Genomic DNA, 15,767 nt, shown 5'->3' on the forward strand with positions numbered 1-15,767 from the left:
AGAGATGGCCCGTCTTTTTCTTGGTCCCAACATGAGTTCAAAGTGGTTTGTCATGAAGAAAAAGAAGACTACAGATGTGAGTGCATGCAGTGGGAGCACACAGGTAAGTAGCATATGGTTTGTCAATTTTATCATTGCGAAAAGTTATCAGGATAAGCAACAATAAAATTATTCTTTGTCATTCCACTTTGCACAGGAATGTTATGCCCACACCTTATTATAGTGATGACAAATGAGCAGATTCAGAGGCTTCCTAGCAAGTTTGTGCTAAGAAGATACACAAGGAATGCACGGATTGACCCTCCTTACCACAGGAATGACACTCTCCAAGTTGGAGCTGATGGGACGCTAGTTAGCGTGACACACTTTAATATGCTCAGGGAGGCTTTTGCCTGTGTTAGAGCAGGGGACAGATCAACAATTGCATATGTAAGAGTCATGAATGTATTGAAGGAACTTAGGGCGCAGGTCGAGGATCTGCCTGCTGATGTAATGCCCGTGTTTGATGAAGGAGGTTGCAGTGCTCGAGCTGACCGTGAGATGATTAGTTTTAAAGCCCCACCACTATTGAAAACAAAGGTCTCTAGATCAGAAGAAGGAGAAAGACATATTGGCGCACGCGGGCCAAAGAAGTGCACAAGAAGATGCAGCAAATGTGGCCTTATGGACGGTCACAACAAGGCGTCATGCACCAACAAACAACAAAGCATCGCGATTGGTGGTACCAGAGGAGGCAGGGGGGACGGGCAGGGGGAGGGGAAGGGGAAGGGGAACTACAACTCGGCGCCGTTTAATAGATGAGCTGGAAGCAGAGGAAGATGATGTGGTAGATGGTGAATCATCTCGCAGAACAGATGATATCGATTAGTCATGTTTGCTGATGTGTAGATAACTTGAATGTGAAATCTAAGTTGTGTTTTTCATTATGACTCATGTATTCCTAGTAGTCTGAAAGATATTGAAAATTTATTATGTCTAAAATCGTTGTTCTAAAATTATTTCATGCTTTACCTGGCTCCTGGTGGGGAACATTCAGTATTTGTTGGCATAATTTTTAATTTCTCTAGCACATTTTGTATTTCGAACCATCAATTTTAACATAACCAGCTGAAAACAAACCTTGCATCAAAATTCCTGCAACTACTGGAATTTTTGTGAGTTCATCTCAAACTTGAACATCAAACTGAAATTTTTCTATTTTTTCATTTGTGATAATCTATTTTTTTCATCCATAATTATCTAATTTTTTCATCCGTAATCAAAGGGAACATTTATTGATTTACAGTTATGTGCAGCACATTTCTAGATGATATTTAATGGTTGTACACTGGGACGAAATCGCGAAATCTTGACAAGTTTGTGTTACGAACTTCATATCACAAAAATAGGGGAGTGCAAGATGTGCGGCTTAAGGGGTGGGACACATAAAAGTGACTTCTGTAAGTCTTTACCAACTTCCAAATCCAAGATTTAGGAAAAAAAGAGGGGATACATTAACTTGAGTGTAACAAGAACCGTCCAAGCAGTCCTAAACAAGTACTCCCGAGTACAATACAACACGGACACCAAGAAATATCAGTTTTGGTTATAAACTTATAAACATACAAAGAGCTATCTAATTTACATAGTCTGTTTCTCTCCTGAATTTCTCCAATGAGTAAGGTAAGGGATTGATTTCATTCAACTCATGGAACAAAATATAGGACAGAACTTCATCCCTGTACTGACTAATCTTTGCCTGCAAGAGATAAATTATGCATTAGAAATCGAAATAATAACAAAATAACATCATCCAAGAGCAAGGGAATTGATGAAAAATACCGGATTAATGTTACAACGGAGCTGACCAACTACGCCATCATAGTGGCGCAAGAACTTTGTAGTGAAAATGGCACAATCATTGCCTTATTGTCGAGGAACATCCTTGCTCCACATTTGCCATTTACAAAAATCTTGAAACTCTCCGCCAGTAACTGTGCGAAAAGCCTCACTTAGCTGTTCAATTGCTCTATGACCCGAGGGAAAATTTCGTTCTTTAAATGAGCTACATCTCTCAGTGTCAGACCAATCAATCGAGTCCAGAACATCAATACGAGTGTGTTCCAAGTTGACACAGTACACCGCGAAGTGGTTACTATGGTGATATGTCCAAAGGATCTGTACATACATAAATGAATAATAAGCGAAATCTAGCACATTGTAAGTAATTTCAATTGAAGGACAGTACATATACTAACCTGATTAATCTCTTTAGGATCAATGCCATCGAGATGCTTAGCCAATAAATTAGCGGCTTCATCACTATTATACACCTGACGCCTGTGGAGCTCTTCACAGTTCAACATGGACTGATGAAAATCATAATACACATATGAGTCATATGTCAAATATGAAGATGAAATCAAAAGTATGCGTTGCTGGTAGAGGGTGAGGCTAGCTAACATACCCCAAGAGTCCAACTTAGAAAAAGCGTATGACCCTTCCACTGGGTTGGGTGTAGCTTCTGATCATGTCGAACACATTCGGTGAAAATATTCATGATCTCTACCAAGGTCGTTTCATTATCCCTAAAACAATCAGCCAAATCCTCGCCAATCATGGACATGCCAAGAGAGGCATTGGATATAAGACTTACCCTGCCAATGCATGACATTAATGTTGAGCAACAAACAATATCGAAAGTATAACAAGCAAAGGACAATTCAAATACTTACTTCTTCAAACTTTCGTCGGATATGACTATCTTACGAACTCTTGCAGCATTGCGAATATCGATAGAACAATCTATTAAGTTTAGTGGGAACTTGAAAACTGAACGTGGTTCATTTCTTGATTGCTTGGGTCTCCTCATAGTTATTGGCGGTCGGCTTCCAAAGAAAACATCTCGATAACCATTAACATTGCTCTGCCTTTTCTCGCCGTCGACATGTTTTCCGGTCGAATCGAGATGAGCTACATATAAGGAGAATAAAACTTATTGAGGCATCATTTTAGTGGACAAAAGTCATTCTAGTTGAACGGCCCATGGAACAAGAAACAAGCTTTATTAATCACCTACTTTCTGCCAAACATATTGTAGAAAAACATAAAACTTTCAACAAAAAACAGTTTAGAACATTAAAGCAATGCCATTTTGTTACTAACTTCTAAATGTTGTGCAGTCCACTCCCTCACTCATGCCGAGTTTTCTGGACGTAGGCGCACCAGTGTCTCATCAAACGTAGGGGGAACTACATGCTGAAACTGCAAAAACAAAAAGGCACAACATGTAACAACAAACCTTCAACGCCTAATTTTGTTAAGAATTTTGTTGTCTCCATAAATGCACCAATGTACCTTGTGCTAACCAACCATCTTTTTCATCGCAGTATCTCAAAACTGATGAGACTCTTTCCGTGGTTGCATCGCATTTTTAGTTACATTTGCAAATTCGCCTGCGAGCCAATTGCGTGATCTGGTGTCTTGTCGAAGACAATAGGAGGTACATGCTGACCGTGTAAAAAGGCAAAAGCACGTAACGTGACATGCAGACCATACACAACTTTAGGAATTCTACTTGAATCTATAGCATAAAACCACTCTACCTCGGCATCAGAAAGTTTTTTCAATGACTCCCACAAATATGTCAAGCTTGCAGTTCCACCAGTAGATGTGGCAGATGCCTCATGCTGTTGTTTTGGTGTCTCATCATAAAAAGGAGGTCGGAGTCCACTTGACTGTGAAATACAGGAGTAAAAGCAACACAAGTGCAAAAGGTGAACATCTAGTAGAATCGCTTCACAAATTAATAGTGACACAATTGTAGAACCTGACCATGTTGCTCAATGGACTCAAGACATGCGTCTTATGGCTTGCCAACACCCCGGCCTGCACTGCGTCATCAACCTTCGAATGCAGATCATGCACATGATCCATACCAACATTTGTATGACCACTCTTGGTTGAAAGGACTTCGTTACTGGGCTCAGTTTCCTCCTCGTCGGTATCTTCCCATGGAGTTCGAGGTACCATTGTGTGGAGTCCATTATTTATGTAAACAGAGTGTGCAAATGTCAAAAAGATACTTGTACTTGATGTAAGGTGCACAAGATCACCTTCGTTAGCACTAGCGGAAGAATCCATAGGCTCTTCAGCGGCGAGTCCTTCGTCATCTAAGTTGCCCATGTCACCTATAAGGAAGACGAAGTGGTTAAAACTGCATGAAACATACAAATAGACACCTTATGAAGAAGAACATGTACCATTATCATAGCATGTTTTGCACACGCCATTTGTTAGAACTTCGTGATCGGGATCATTATAGATACACTGTGAATTCCACTGACTGCCAAACACTTCATCCAAAATTGCACCTGTGTGATAAGGCCACCCGTTTAAAAAACATAAAAGGATAAATATATTGACAATGGCCACCATACCATAATTTGTGGCACCTTGTTGAGATTTTTGAACCCCAGTAGCCATAAGAATCTGGGTGTAACTAAGGCCGCTTGTATCAAAAACATTGTCGCGGCCCTCATTAAGCATCACATTTACAGAGTTATCAACATCAGTTGTGGGACATGGTTGCTGCCTCTCATCATTCAAGTTTGAATCTGCTCCCATGCCTGGTAGGGGAAATTGAGCAGCAGTCGAAGCAGCCTTGGGGCTTGGTGGTGGTGGTGGTGGTGGCGGGTTCGATCGAGAATCCCCACAATGCACTTGATTTCCTCAACTGTCATCATCAGTCGATCACATATGTTGAGCACTAGCCTTTGGATGTCGTCATCGCACCTTCTCAATGCCGACATAGCTGCAACTTGTTGTGGCTCACACAAATCATGAAAGCAACCTGCGAGGTGACGATGCATGCTAACAATACGTGCAGGAGGAGAAGAATGTGACCGGTACGAGATATCTGAACTACTTGGAGGAGTGCCACCAGTTGTAGGGGCCGCACCCTCCATGTAGCAAGTGCCCACCTGACTCCTCAACTAGTAGAACAACATAAAATAGAAAAACACATGTGTGAAGATGTGATCAAAGAAATGCATTGCAGAATGAAATAGTTGAGCAACTTACCGGCAAACCACCAAATGTTCCAACCCCGTCAAGCACTATCTTATCTTGGTCGATGAGCCTCAACATTTCCTCCCTCGTAATATTATTTATCCGAGGTGTGTGGGATTGGTAGAAGGTTTTCCCAACAAATTATCCAAATAATATACCTATAAAATAACATACATTAAGACACTCACAACTTCACTACCAAGAGGGTATGCATTGACAACATTGCTTTTTGATGGTTGAGTGGGAAGAAAGGATGTGATACTCACAACTAGGAACAACACACAGCCATGAATAGAGGGGTTGGTGGTTCCGGTCTTCTTTGTGTGCCATGATTTAGAGGCATTCACAATGTCATCAAAGATTAATTTAGCCCAATTTACTAAGAACAACTTAGTAATGTCCTCCATCAATGCAGCCTCTTTTCCTGTGATGTAATCACAAGTCCCTGGTAAGAGTAACTTGTTCAGGAGGATCATCACCAAGCACCTGATCGTGATTTCATCACCCTCTTCATCTTTCGCAATATGTGCAATCAAATCTTGCACCTTGACATCTTCACTTTGATCTACACCAAGCTTCATCTTCAGTTCACATAATGCTTTTTTTGGATGTCTTTACCGGGTACAACTATGTTTGTACCCCTATCTGGCAACCCAAGAACGCATTTGATGGAGTGCCTAGAAATTTTCAAGTGCTTATTATCTCTAATGCGCAAGGTAAGTGTATCGGGATCCAGCCTATCCATGAGGAACATCAACAACTTGGTGTTCTCAATACTTCTCAATTTCAAGTCCAAGAATATTCCAAAGTCATATTCTCTGAGTTTAGCTTTCACAGCTTTAGACAAACTTTTCTTGGCCAATAATACTTGGTTGGGAGCACACTTATAGTTCGGGCATATCTTTTTAGAACTATTAATATTACCCTGATGATGACAGAACAGAATAACAACAAAATAAGGTTCTACAACCAGCTGCACGTGACAACATCATTCAAAGATTACAGGAATATAAGACACATGTTAACATAGCACAAACAACAACACCTCAGAACATTTTACCTTTTTGGACTTTCTATTGTCAGGTTTAGAGGCCTTGCTCACACGGGCTGGCGGGTCAACAAAATTATCATCGCTCGGTGTGGCTGCCCTATCCTTTCTCTTTCCAGGAATATTCTTTTTTGGAACAGCTTGAGCTTTTGACGGCCTCCGAAGGTTTTCACGACGAGGGGGAGAGGAACAAACGGTAGGCTGATTAGCAGCAGAGGTAGCTGCGCCAGCAGCAGCATTAGTAGGTCGTTGCTCACCTGCAGCCCTAACATTGTCCGTAGGGACATCTAACCTACTGGTATTGTTCGTAAACTTCATCCCTCTGTGCATATAAAAATAAATATAAATTAGATGCTCTGAAGACATGTATGTTTTTATTACTGTTACCACAAATTAGGAATGTCAATTCAGGATTTTTGAAACAGGACAAATCATATCTATGCTATTTTGATGATACATACTGTAAGTCCATAACTACAGGATATATTAGAATTATATACCAATTCTGGATTTATACACCAGTATGCGCTGCAGATTTAGCACTGCATTTTTTTGAATATGAATGTTGTAAAACAAACATAGGGGAACATAATAGATTTAACTAAATGCTTGAAGTGAGTTGATTGGTTTTGTATGACATTCAGCATTGCATATCAAGTGGTCCATGCACAGGCTTGATCTTTTTTTTGACGAAAATGCTGCTGTGCAGCTTTTCATTGAATATGAGAGAGGGAAGACAACGTCTGTTAGTTACAAAATTTGCACGAAATGTGCATCACCGCATTCCGTATCCTAATGTCTAGTCTGGTTCTAAAGGTCTATGCAGCAGGTTGTTGATCTTGTTATGGCCTGCTATCATCCAAGTGTCGATGTCTTCAATCAGGCGGTGGAAGACCTGCACCCCCGTCGAGAACTTGTTATCAAAGATCCGCGCATTTCGCTCTTTCCATGCCGTCCACCAGACCAACTGCACCAACGAGCTCCATCCACGTCTATGGTCCCTCGGCACCCTGGACCGGCTTTGATCCCATCATTCTAGAAGATTTGCCGCGGTTGCAGATGGTGCCAGCGTCGCCGGTAGACCGCACCGGCTTAGCACCCTCTGCCAAAGCTCCGTGGTGAAGGAGCATGAGGCGAGCAGGTGAAATACGCTCTCCGGCGTCCTCTGGCAGAGACTGCATGATGCATTATGTGGCCATCCTCGTTTGGCCAGGTTGTCGGCGGTGAGGCATCGATTTAGCACCGCAAGCCAGGAGAATATTTTGCACTTCATGGGTGCGTCGGCCTTCCAGATGATCTGTTTGAATTCAGTCCGTGTCGATCCCTCGAATTGAATCGCATACGCTGATGCCGACGTGAATCGTCCATCAGCCGTCCATTTCCATTCCACCCAGTCCGGCTCGTCAGTCAGCACCACATGTTGCAGTTGCACCCAGAGTGTGGTGAACTCCTGGATGGCCTGGTCTGAGGGGTTTGCTTTGATATGTCTTGTCCATCTTGCATCGCCGATTGCTTCTGCCACCGTGAGCTTCCTTCTTGTGCAGTGTTTGTAGAGCTCGGGGAGGCAAATGTTCAGACTTGCACTTAGGAGCCAACCTTCTGTATGATGAAATTCAGGTAACTAAAATTCCTCACTCCATCTAACCATATTCTGAGAATAATCGGACACCTACTCTTGCAAATTTATGGAGAGGGGCCGATACTGAAGAGCCCTAGCGGCGAAGGCCTGGTTGCGGTCTGTCCTGCTGGGACGAGATGCAGACCACATCAACAAGCAATCAACGTCTCCTCAGTCTGCTAAAAATCGACGGAAGGAGGTCACAGTGCAATAATTGGAGAACGTTTAGAAGGAAAACCAAATTATATATAGAGCGTTACATGCAAGAATCTACAAACACCGAGAACACCAATAAGACAAACATAAGCAGTACCATTGAGGTTGCCCGTCTCGTCCAATGCACTCACGTACCCATGAAAAAATTAACCCTGATGCAGTTAATGTCCGCACAGTGCAACCCCGCGGCGATCACCCACTGCAGCACCGCGGCGATCACCTGTGCCGCGACCACCGTCCACAGCGCCCGGCCGCCTGCCAATACCTGGGGCAGCCGCCGGGCCTGCCCCGTGACCACCAGTAAAGCCGAAAAACGGGGAGATGAACACTGGCAACGAGCACCGGAGGTGACTTCCCGGCGAGCAAAGCCCCCTGTCACCACGCCGCCTTTCACTTCGTGTTGTTCGTCATGGAGACTGCGAGCAGTTTGCAGAATTTTTTCCAAAGTTGAAACCGCTCAGGTCAGATCAGAAAATCATGGCAACGTGAGCTTAGCTATCTCCAGAACGGTTAGCAAATAAAATTACCTCGATGCCAAGGCAAGTTCACAACGTACCGTGGCGGCTTCTAAACGTACATCGCGTTCAGATAACTATTTATTCCTTTGTCACAAGATAGAGCAAATTTATTTATCTACATATCTATCTATACCTACTATTGAAGGAAATAGATATTCTTGGTTTGGTTTCACTTTATTTCGTCCCGTTACGAGGCTTTTGTCCGTTTGAGGAAAATCAAAAATCGAACGTACAAATCATGGAGTAACTTGACGTAGAGAAATCGGGACGTACACTTAAACTAAGCCCAGCCGGCCGGCCGGCCCATATCTCTATTTCTTAGTTGCCTGAAGAATCGAAGTTGCTGGCCCATATCGATGAAGGAAAGGACGCAGAGCGTAAGGTGGCGCCGCTCGCTGGCTTCGAGTCCAAATCCTATTTAGATGCTTACAGGCGTCCGAAACATACTTAGAGGCAGGCACCTTTTATGCTACAAATACATCCTATCTCCAATGATTCTTATCTTACACAATCCCTGGTCTTTGGTTCAATTAACCTGTCAGTTTCACACGTTGTCACCTTCGGTTCAATTCTTTAGATCATGTATTTTTGTTATCTGTTTCCATATATATACGACATCCTTCAACATGTCTACGAACATTGGTACCTGTAATGTAAAAAAATAAATTTATCATCAACGATTTGGTTCACACGTCATCACCTTCGGTTCAATTAAGTTGTTTGACAAGTCAGCTGAAGATCATGTATTTTTGTTATCTGTTTCCATATACGACATCCTTCAACATGTCTATGAACATTGGTACCTGTAATGTAAAAAAATAAATTTATCATCAACGATTTTGTTCACACGTCGTCACCTTCAGTTCAATTAAGTTGTTTGACAAGTCAGCTTTAGATTATGTATTTTTGTTATCTGTTTCCATATACGACATCCTTCAACATGTCTATGAACATTGATACCTGTAATGTAAAAAAATAAATTTATCATCAACGATTTGGTTCACACTTCGTCACCTTTGGTTCAATTAAGTTGTTTGACAAGTCAGCTTTAGATCATGTATTTTTGTTATCCATTTCCATATACGACATCCTTCAACATGTCTATGAACACTGGTACCTATAATGTAAAAAAATAAATTTATCATCAACGATTTGGATTATCCAAACAAGTAATATACCAAAGTTTACTTTGAGCAAGAAATTTACAAGATCTTTTATATGACACATTGAATCATATTTAAACACCGTTATTGACAAGGGAAAAATAGATGCAGAAACAATTAGGGAGTACTTAAAAATTAAATATAATTATGAAAATAAAACATATTAGTCATAAAAGAGAATTACATTTTTTAACATTATTTACAATTTTCAAGTAATGTTATAAAAAATTACAAAAAAATCTAAAAAATCAAGTTATTGTAAACAAACAAAAACGATTGAAAGACTATTCCTTATGTCACTACTTCGTCATCGGACGAATTTGCGGAGCTGAAACATATTGTGACGAAGAATGCTAAGGAGGCTTCTTCACATTCACACTTCATGGACTGAAAAGCGATAATCACATTTATATTATTTCTGACATTTGTCAAAGTTGGATATAAGAAATGTTGCGAAATGACAAACGGAGCAGGTTCTATTAACTTTATCGCCCGTTGCAACGCACGGGCATTTGTACTAGTTCTTTCAAAAAAGATATAGCTACTTTGGAAATAAGAAGCGATTTAATATGCTGGGCCTACTGATTATCATGGTCAAAATTTACGTGCACTTTTTTTTGCGGGTCAGACTTTTTTATATAGAGACAAAACTCATCCATACTTAGTACTCTGGTAGAATTAAATTCCAGCTCCATTCATTTCTAGAGATAGCGCAACAAAACATCTTTGAATTGATCTGTATTTTATTCAGAAGTTTATTCAAATGTCTTGGATTGCTTTTAAACATGGGGAATAAAATCAGTCCGACTCTATTATTCAATTTTACATGTTTTTGTCAATCGTAATACTACATCATTTTGCCACTGTTGTAAACTTCTTTTATTATCCTTTTGCAGTGCGGCGAATTCCAGTTTTTACCCCTTACTTCCACATTTTTGACACTAATTACCCCATTTAACATTTTTTTATTCCAATTACCCCATTTAGCGAGAGTCTTGCCAGTTTTTACCCCAGTAAGATTTTTGAGAGTGATCTGCTTGCTAACTCCCTGCTATCAGATTTTTTGGCATTTTTTCCAATGCCCGACCAGGTCACTTGGTTCAGCCGCACCCAGTTTTTTTCATGGCTGTCAGGTACGTGCGCACCACATCGAGGGAAAGAGGAATAGTTATCTTTGCCGGTCAAGTACGTTCAATTTTGCATTGTGGGTTGTGGTTTGTAGGTTACTGAAAAAAGCTTTCGTCCCACTTTATATATAAAGCAACAATCATCCACAATCAGTACAAACACACGCCACCGCAACACACGCACACACCAAGGCATGATACATAGGCGTTGAGCACAACAACAACACCCCTAGCACTACAAGAGCAACCGGGGTCCTCAACCGTGAACACGCCATCGCGAAGAGATGAAGCCACATACGACAAACCGTGGCCTCCAAGATGGCACCTTCAGGAAGGTTACGATACCAGAGGGCCACCACCAGCCGACCTGAGGATCAGAGTTTCCCCTGGAGCAACACGATGGGCAATGAGAGTCGCGATGATGCCTTCAGGAAGGGAACGAGCTTCGCCGCCGCCGGTCCGTCTGAAGATCGAACAGGTTTTCACCTCGGTCAACACTCACCGTCACCGTATGCCACACCCCTGCGACCACGCCGCCTACCCGGCCATGGCCACCGGGCAACACCGAGCCAGGGGCTCTACCCATGTGCACCGTGCTACCACCACCAGGGCCACCGCCCTGGCATCCAAGACCTTGACACCACCTCACCCGAGACCCGCTGGTACCCCAACAAAAGAGACGAGTGGAAAGGCCCCACCTTTCACACCCCTGGGTAGCCCCCAGGGCCGAGACCCAATAGGCCAGCCAAAACTGGCCTCCATCGACCCGTCTTGCTGCACCGGGTGCGAGACGAGCTCGGTCGTGCTGTAGGGCATGAGACGAGGTCGGTCGTGCTGCCGGGCGCGAGACGAGGTCGGTCCTGCTATGGGGCGCGAGACGAGCGATGGACCGCAGCTTGGAGAGGTCCAATCCTTCGACCAAAGTAGTGCCCAGACGACAAGGAGAGGAATCGAAGGCCGACACAAGCCGCCTACGCGCCAGCCGACACCAGAACATGCCAGCCGCCGCTAGCGCCGATGAGGCGTCGCTCGGCCGCGGACTCTGGCGGCAGCGAGGGAGGGAGGAGGGGGCCTGGCGGCGGCGGTAGGGTTTGCCTCCCCTGCCGCTCGCGGGAGCGCCAGATGAGGTCGTGCCCGGCGCGTAACACTTTCGTACTCGGTTTCTAGGTCTAATGTGATGATATTTTAGTTTTCTTCTTTGATGCAAAACATCATAGGAACCACTTATTTTAAGCTTTGGGAGATCATCAAACAAAAACACCACAGTCTATTTTACATGTCTGCAGTGCTATTGTCGTACATGTGTTTTTTAGTGGGCTCCAATGATGTGTGTCCATTGAAAATTAGTACTACCAGTTATTGACATGATTCTTGCAAAAAAAAGTTATTGGCATCATAGGGTCGGATTTTTTTGTTTTTATAAAAATGTACATTTGGGCACTTAGTCTCAAGTAAAATTAACATGATCTTTGCAAGAAGGCTCTTAAAATTTAAAAGGGGTAAGAACAGACAAGATTGTCACTAAATGGGGTAATCTGGATGAAAATTTGTTAAATGGGGTAAATAGTGTCAAAAATGGTTAATTAGGGGGTAAAAGCCGGAATTCACTCATTATTTTCATGTCGCGTAATAATTCTCTCTAAACATATATGTCTCACCTTTGAACCAGTCAGACATTTTATTTTCACGAGCCTCGGTTCCATTAAAAAATAAACCACTATGAACTTTTAAACAACTCCCTAATTCAACTGCTGACAACTCTTTTTTTATTGCACCCTAGCCCCATGTTCAGGTACACCTTAAACCATAGTCGATAATTAACTAACATCCACGAGGCGGTATCGATTTTGATGTGTACATAACTCCATCCTACACAATTTGTTGTTCGGCCTTGTACTCATCTGCATAACAGAATATAAAATGTCTCAGATTCATTTCATCATACGATGGATACCTACAATAACAAAACTGACCTATTGTACATCTTGGCACTGCGATATCGCCTGACACTCGACGTAAATGGCCAAAAACCAGGTGTCCGTGGACAAGTGAACAACCATTCAAATGCAGCGTGTCGCCCTTGTTGATTTTGTATATACTAGCAAACATCTCCCATTCTCCGGCAAGGATGTATTTCCATCCATGCTTTAGAACATCAAACTCGTACCATTCATATGTTGGCTCTATCTGCAATTTCAACTCACTTCTCCAAAATCGAGTCAACCTTTCTCCTAGAGTGCACGGTTTCACCTATTCATTTGTACAAAACATTACAAAAAATCAGAGTTGGTGTAAAACAAACATGTTACATGAGCAATCGAATGACTTACCATCATGCATCTGAATTGTCTCGGTGTTCGACAGCATCTCTAGCACGCCCCTCTGGTGGCTAACGGCCTCCTCTTCCACTCCTCCACGTTCTCAACTACCTAGAGCAGGTCATGCGCCAAGTGCGCCCCGCACGCCCTGCCATGCAGGGGCGTCGTTGTACTCTCTCCCTTCCCCTCTGTACTCCTCATCTGTAACACCATATAAGCCCAACGAGGCCAAGGAATACAGCAGTGCGAGAGTCTACTGAACCTAACTTGGTATCAGACGCAACCGATCCTATCCCTTTGCTTTCGTCATGCATCGGTTTCTCCGCCACACGCGCTCTGGCGGCGACCTCGACACGCCGGCGAGCAACCCCTTCGCCCCCTTCCGTCTGGCTGCAGCGCCTCCGCCTGCACCCTTGGCGCCCCCTGCTCCACCGGCCGCACCCCACGCGGCGCGCCTCGCCCCCAACGTCCTTCGCGGCAAGCAGGCCGTGCCCGAGGCCACCCCTTCTTCGTCTGCTCTGGCGGCCGCGCCACCCGCGGTGACCACGGCGGCTGTTCTTCGCACAACGGGGAGCGTCCCCGTCCAGCCACTCGCGCCCGGCGGCTCAGGCAGCGCTCTGGCCCTTCGTCCCGACGTGCCCGACGTCGGCTCCTCCTCCGTTGCGGCCGGCCTGCCGCCCTCCGTCAACCACTTCTTCCACCACAGGCTCGAGCTCGAATTGGGTAACTACTCCAAATGACACCAAATCTTTTACATCGTATGTTGCAAATATCAAGTGCAGCACCACCTCGACGTCGCCGCCGAGCCGCTTCTCCAGAGTGCCGTGTGGCGCAACGACGACCTGATGATCGTCCTCTGGTTCCACGGGGTCGTCGCCGACGATCTCCTGGACGTGGTCGCCACACCGGAGAGCACCGCCTTCGACATTTGGCAGCAGCTGCACCTTCTCTTCCGCGACAATCAAGCCGGCCGCGCCGTGATCCTCGGTGCGGAATTCCGCAACCTCGTCTAGGGGGATCTCTCCATCGCCGAGCACTGTCGGCGTCTCAAGTCCCTCGCCACGGACCTCGGCGACGTCGGCGAGCGCATCACCGACCGCGCGCTGACCCTTCAGCTCATCCGCGGCCTCAACAGCAAGTTCCGGATCATGGCCACTCTCCTTCCCATGCAGACGCCCTTTCCGACGTTTGTGCAGGCGCGCTCCAGGCTGCCGATGGAGGAAATCTCCGCCAATGAGCGCGCTCGACTCGACGGCCGCCCGGAGGCCACCGCCACCGCCCTCACCATCGGCTCCGGCTCGGGATCCTCGGGCATCTCCAACAACCGCGGCAGAGGCGCCACCCCTCCCGCCGCCGATCGCGACGCCGGAGGCCACGGGCGTGGCCGCGGGCGCGGCCGTGGCCGTGGGCACGGTTCTTCTTCCCCTGGCAGTGCCCCGCCCGGGCGCGGCGCCCCTGCACCTGCTCCCGTCGCCACAACGCCACTCCATGGGTATTTTGCCCCGTACGGTGCTCTCCTTCACGGCCCGCCCCAGCCTCGCGCCCCCTGGGCCGTGCCCAACGCTGCCGGCGTCCTGGGCCCGCGTCCACCACCACCCCAGCAGGCCTACCCGGTGGTGCAAGCGCCGTCGCCCGCTGGCCCGACGTGGGAACAGTACCATTAGTTGTGCTCCGCTCTTCAGAACCTGGCGACGCAGCAGAACGCCGGCGGCAGTCCGGACTGGATTCTTGACACCAGCGCCTCTTCCCACGTGACTGGTACAGCCGACTCCCTCTCTCAGTGTTTTTCTCCATCTTTGCGTCATTCTTCGGGCATATTAGTTGGCAATGGTTCTCGCTTACCCGTGACGGCCGTCGGCTCCACCAAACTATCTTCCTTCTCTCTCAACAATGTACTTGTTTCCCCTTCTGTCATCCAAAACCTCATATCTGTGCGTCGTTTTACTATTGACAACTCTTGCAGTATAGAATTTGACCCGATTGGTTTTACCATGAAGGACCAAGCCACCCGCAAGATCATCATGAGGTCCAATACCCATGGGGACCTCTATCCATTCTTCACCAACTCCGGCGTGCAAGCTCTTCTCACGGTGGTCGGCAGCGACTTGTGGCACCGACGCTTGGGGCATCCTAGTGACAAGACAATCTCCACTTTAGCTCGTTTTTTTCTTCCCACATGTAATAACAGCATGTCACACACTACCTTATGTACGGCATGCCAATTAGGCAAGCAGCCCCGGCTGCCTTTTTCCCATTCCAAATCATTTACTACAGCACCGTTTCAGCTCATACATTGTGATTTATGGACCTCCCCTGTTTGTAGTTTTTCGGGTTTTCAATATTACCTTGTGATCCTAGATGACTACTCGCACTACTCGTGGACCTTCCCTTTACGCCACAAGTCCGATACCGCCGATACCATCCATCGTTTCCACGCGTACATCCTCACGCAGTTTCATGTCCCCATCCAATGTATGCAATGCGACAACGACGGTGAATTCCTCACCACTTCCCTACGCGACCTCTTCTCCTGTTATGGCGCCTCCCTTCGCCTCTCATGCCCCCATACATCTCCACAAAACGGAAAAGTCGAACGCCTTCTTTGTATGACGAATGACATTCTTCGTGTCCTCCTTATCCATGCTACACTACCACCTGCCTTTTGGGTTGAAGCCCTCCACACAGCCATATACATTCTCAACCGAAGACC

The 15,767-nt window shown here is 45.5% G+C and overlaps 1 long non-coding RNA gene across 1 annotated transcript; it reads left to right on the plus strand.

The window, feature by feature from the left end:
* The first annotated feature begins 14,685 nt into the window (after positions 1-14,685).
* LOC119322388 lies at positions 14,686-15,379 on the plus strand. Its single transcript, XR_005155578.1, has 2 exons — positions 14,686-14,815; positions 15,055-15,379. It is a non-coding gene; the product is annotated as an uncharacterized LOC119322388 (long non-coding RNA).
* The last annotated feature ends 388 nt before the right edge of the window (positions 15,380-15,767 follow it).

This window comes from Triticum dicoccoides, chromosome 6B (assembly GCF_002162155.2).
Source record: "Triticum dicoccoides isolate Atlit2015 ecotype Zavitan chromosome 6B, WEW_v2.0, whole genome shotgun sequence".
In the NCBI taxonomy this organism is placed as follows: domain Eukaryota; kingdom Viridiplantae; phylum Streptophyta; class Magnoliopsida; order Poales; family Poaceae; genus Triticum; species Triticum dicoccoides.